This window comes from Protopterus annectens, chromosome 3.part0 (genome assembly GCF_019279795.1).
Source record: "Protopterus annectens isolate FY-2018-M chromosome 3.part0, PAN1.0, whole genome shotgun sequence".
Taxonomy (NCBI): Eukaryota; Metazoa; Chordata; order Ceratodontiformes; family Protopteridae; genus Protopterus; species Protopterus annectens.
In genome coordinates this window covers 1,347,421,648-1,347,427,647 of record NC_056731.1, presented here as the reverse complement: position 1 = coordinate 1,347,427,647, position 6,000 = coordinate 1,347,421,648, and positions in this window count along the sequence as shown.

The following is a 6,000-nucleotide window of genomic DNA, read 5'->3' as shown; positions in this document are numbered from 1 at the left end:
AAATTCAGTTGTGCACTGAGAAGCATTGCCATAGTTTTCACCTCTAGAATTCAACAGAATAAGCCCCTTTGTTAATCCTAGAGCAAAATGTGGTCAAACTACCTCACTCCCCAATATTAGTTACTGTAAAAACCTGCGACAATAGATGGTCAGTTTCCAAACTTTTCTCTAGCCAGCCTGATTGACATGGGCATCTTGAGTCAATGTATTAATTCCCTCATGTATACTGACAACCACGTACTTCTAAAACAAACAAATACAAGATGTGAGAGATGTAATTACTCTATGAATTTGGAATCAATTCTCTCATATAGCAACAAACCGGACATCAAACAGGTTGTTAGCACACACACACATTACCTCTCACACAAAACAAGGCCACAACACACAAACTCACATACATGCAGGTACTCAATAGAAGACTCTCAAAAGATCAGAGACTTCCCATTCCCAAGCACAAACCACTTGCACACACTGCAAAGCAAATAGAGTCCACTACACATAACAACACATACATGTCAGTGTCTCAGCAAATAAGCTTGTAAGGCAAAATACCACAAATCCAAATGTCCTGGACAAAGGTAACTCCAATGTGAGACACACATATGCCTCCCTCACCAGGCTGAACAAGGAGAAGGTCACGGTCAGCTGCATGTCAGGTGCCAGGATCTCAAATTATGCGCACACTGAAGTCATTCAACAACAATTATCGTTATGACTCTGTCATAGTACATGTTGGGCTGAATGACTTGAGATGTACCACTTTGGACTATATGAAGAGAGACATCACTGAACTCTCAGATTATGTGTCTCAGGCAGGTATGTCCCTAGCCCTAAGCAGCATTCTACCTTCAGCCAGGATAATGCCACAATACAGACAAAACATGATTAGCTTCAATAATTGGCTTAGCTTCTGGTGTCAGTCCAAGGGGATCCAGTATCTGTCAACTTGGGAAGACATGGTTGGCAGACCATGCTGCTTTACCAGAGATGTTCTTCACCTCTCTCTTCTAGGCTTTCAGATACTGGCAAAGGCACTTGCATCCCACATAGTGCCTTTTTTAGACTATGTCAAAACAACAAAATTTCCAACAAAAAAAAAATCCACTCGAAACAAACTCAAGGTTATGCTACGTAATGCTAGGAGCCTAAAGAGAAAAATGCACTCCCTGGAAGTACTTCTCACCTTGGAAGATGCTGACATCTGTGCAGTCACTGAGACATGGTTCAAGGTAGCAGAGAGTACCCCGGCCGTGCAAGGCTACAATGTCTTCCACATGTTCAGACCCCAAAATGAATGTGAAAGAACCAAAGGTGGAGGTGTATCTATCTTCATTAAAGCTAAATACACCTCAAGACTGGTCAAACAGTATGACTCTCTTGAGCTACTTCAGGTCCAACTAACTATAGGTAAAGCACCCTACTGCATCATTGATATCTACAGGTCCCACACCATGAACCAAGAGAAGCACACCACCTCCCTGGGCTTACTAGAGTCACTAACTATACAGCTATACACTTTGGTCATGGGAGATTTAAACTATCCTTCCATCAATTAGGTGACATACACAAGCAGAAACAGGCACTCCCTGAGGTTCTTGGACTTTGTCAATACAAATGCCCTGGAACAACTAGTCTGTACCCCAACAAGGGGCTCAAGTGTCCTAGACTTAGTACTCACCAACATAGGGGTCACTACACTACCACTTGTGCGTTGCCCTCCCTAGTAAGGTCAGACCATAAATCTGTCTTATTTGAAGTAACAATCAAACCTGAAACCCCCACAGGAGCAAAAAAAATGAAAATTTTCTCCAAAGCAAACTATAGCCTACAAGCGAGGGTATAAAAAGTTTCAACCCCCCTGCTAACACAGCTAGCAATGACTCCTACGCAGAGGAGTAAACAATTGCCCTGTATAACCACTTAAGCAACTGTATATACTTGGCTGTACCTAACCGTATCAAAACCAGGCCCTACCAAAAAAACAGGCCACCTTGGTAGATCTCAAGTGTAAATAAGTTATATAACAAAAGGAAGAAATTGATGTCTAAGAACAAGAGGGAACTTTCTCAGCAGAAGATGAATACCCTCCATAGCTTGAACAAGCAAATCAGATATCTTGTAAAGTCTTCTAAATCTAGATATGAAGCTAAATTAGCATCTCTAGCTAAGGATAATCATAAGGAATTATTTAGTTACATCCAAAATCTAAAAAGGAATGCCCAGCTATATGCCAAACATATAGTGGATGGTACCTCTCATACTGAATCTGAGGAAATTGCCAACCTGCTATCTGACAGATTTGGTACAAACTTCACCCTCCCTGTCCCCACCAAAGCATACATGACACCAGTCCTCTACCTAGTATCTCCAAAAAGCAGGTCATATCCACGCTCTCCAAGGCCAAAAACAAGGCTTCTATGGGACTAGATAACATGCCAGGCTGCTTACTAAATAATCTAAAACAAGACTTAGTGGAACCACTTGGCACTCTCTTTAACCTCAGCCTGAGCACTGGCTTTGTTCCAGCAGAGTGGAGAACAGCAACAGTAATCCCCTTGCACAAAGAGGGTCCATCAACCATCCCTGAGAACTATAGACCCATAAGCCTAACCAGTGTTATCTGCAAGGCCATGAACAGAATCATCATGGACCTTATCAACAAGGACATAGGTGACCTTCAAACTCTTGACCTGACCCAGTTTGGCTTTGTTATTTCTTATTGAATCTGGTGGCCTTCTTTAAGCAAGACACCAAAGCCCTGGATGAAGTCAAAACAGTACATACTGCCTATCCTGACTTAGCCAAGGCTTTTGACACAATCCCCTACTCAGGTATCATTGAGAAACTCTTCCAGTTGGGAATTAACCCATACTTCACTAGATGGGTAGCCAACTGGCTCACTGACAGAATGCATACTGTCAAAGTTGGGATTCCACCTCTACCAGTTGAGCAGTTACCAGCGGCATATCACAACTATCTATGCTGGACCCTCTACTGTTTGGAATCTATTTCTTGGAAGTTCAGGTGAAAGTAGATGGCCTGCGGCTTACCAAGTTAGCTGATGATTGCAAACTGGGCATAATCATTGAGTGCCTAAATGACATTAACATATAACAAAATGGGCTAACAGAAATGAATGATGCCAAAACCGCGGACTAAAACTAAACCCAAAAACTGCATTAATATCTCCTTTGACAAAATGGAAGTCCCTGCAAATTTCAGTACTGACAGCACTGCCCTAAGCTCAAACCCAGTGGTGCAAGATTTGGAAACACAGGTTGATAGCAATCTAAACTTCGATCACCATGTGTCTACAGTGGTAAGGAAAGCCTTCTACATTGCCCATCTCATAAGTAAGGACATCACATCCAAGACTAAAGATGTTGTAACTCCTCTGTACTCGACCCTCATCAGACCACTAATAGACTACAAAGCTCCCTTTTGCATGTACTTCACCAGACACCTGCAGCAGCTGGAGAGACCAGAAAGGTTTCTCACCAAGGAAATTCAGGGCCTCCAAAACATGACCTACATAGAAAGACTGAAACCCCTGTCACTGTACTCTGTATCCTACGGGCTGCTAAGAGGCAACTTGTGCCTAGTCTACAGAGCAGTTTCTGACCCTGCTCTAATGGAATAGTTGCACATCCGCACATAAATGGGACACAAGTCACTCGGTCCGGGATCTCAGCCTAAACCTATTCAAACACAACCTAGACAATTGGATGGGAGACCATAAATTCACTACAGAGGGAGCACCTATGTCCCTCATGGTCAGGGGCAGTTGATACTGATCATAAACTCACTCTGCAAATAACGACCATCTAACCAAGATCAATTAGGGAACACAGGTATAATATAGTTAGGCTTGTAAAGGCCTCATGGCTATTAGCCTAGTAACCTACTATGAACTTATGAACCTATAAAAACTGTCAGCAATAATGAGCACATCATAAAAGCTTTGATAAACTATCTGTACCAACTTATCATGCATCATATGAGATGCAACTCTGACCACTCAACTATATTATAAAAGAAATCATGATGGAGTTAAAATACACAGTTCCATTACATACTTTATCTCCTAAAAAGCTGCTCTGTCACCTTTATTCAAGAGCTAATCATAATCATAGCATATTTTTTATTCTGTAATATATTATATTCTTGTGAACTAATATGAGTCAGAGCTTGTTTACTATATAGTTTAGCCAGTTTCAAAGCTACATTGATGAATTAGGTTCTTTCTTTCTCTCTTTTTGTAGCATAAACTGCTTATATTTGAATAATAAAGCATATTTTAACTTTCACTATCTTCAGTACAGTTATTACTCATAATTAACATAAAAGATAAGGCTAGAACATATTACAGCTAGCCACTGTACAATAAGGAAGGATTATATTTAATTGTTATTCTTCTGAGCCATTAGTGATTCTTTACAACATGACCATAATCTATAATTAGCTTTGCACTGTCATTAGTAATCATATACATTTATTTTATTATATTTTCAGTTCCAATACTCTTTATTCTTATGAAACTAAACAAGATACTTATTTAATAGGTTCTTTCCATAACAAGTAATAAATGCAGAAATATAGTTTAACTATGTTATATTTACCTCAATGAGGGTGCTTTTTCTTCAAATATTTAAGTAAGATCTGATCTTGTTTGAATATTTGGATGCATATTCAAAACTGAGGTAAAAGGGGTAAACAGTCAAACTTCTTTAAAACAATAAATTATTTATGTTCTTAGCCAGTATATGCTATGAGGTCACAAAATCAGTAGTGTGAATTAGCAAATGAAACAGTGTAAGAAACTTCTCTGTGTAGAAGATTTTCAGTCCATATATCTCCAGTTAATCACTGTATATTAATCAGATCAAACAATAGTAGTAGAAGTAGCGAACTTAAACTTGTCAAGTCAAAAAAATAATAAAAAATATATCATTTGAAATATTGCATAGAATTACTAAGTAATCGAAACTAATCCAAGTAAGGCAGGCAGTTTGTTTCCAGTCAAAAATCCTTAATTAAACGTGTACTGGAGTCTGTGTACTTAATAAAGGATTTTTGACTGGAAACAGACTACCTGTCCTGCTTGGATTACTTTTGAATACTTAGTAATTCTGTACAATATTTAAAATTATATAATTTTTATTATTTTTTTGACTTGAGTTTAAGTTTGCTACTTCTGCTACTATTGTCTGGTCTGATTAATATACAGTGATTAATTGGAGATATATGGACTGAAAATCTTCCACACAGACAAGTTTCTTACACTTTGTTTTTGGAACCACTATACTTGTTTAGTGGGTTGCATGAGACTTCGGGGATACCATGGAGATTACTTGTGAATTAGCAAATGAAAACTGTTTTTATTTTAGTATACAATATCATCTTTGGGTCACAAAACATAATTGTTATGCACATGATTATATGTCAGTATCAATACTATCACATGTACATCGATTTCATAATTTTAAATTATATTTTACTGAAAATTGGATATTTTTCATTTTTTTCCAGTAGGATCTAAATATGTAGTATATATATAAGTTAGCTTACAATTTTCATTTGCATAGTATTAGGTTATACACATATGGTTGTTTGTAACAAAGATTTTTACTGCAATTCCTTGGGGACAAATAGTGACTATAAATTTAAAATATTTTACCACTGAGATACAATAAGTATAAAATACAGCTGTTATTTTATAAACTAGGTTCATTATAAGAATTTCTGACTTAATAGTCAACATATATTTAATGTCAAGAATTCAAGAATTTCATTCTGTATGAAAAGTAGAAGGGCCTTTAAATAACTATGTGGAATATATATCTAAAAAGTTTCTTAAAAATAGAAGTAACAGTACACTAATTATGATAAAAATATTTTAAGCATATTATACTAGTTAATGTACAATTCTTGCATTTTTCGACCATTTGTGTTATTCGACGACTGTTTCTGTCTATTTTATAGTGGTATTACCTGTTT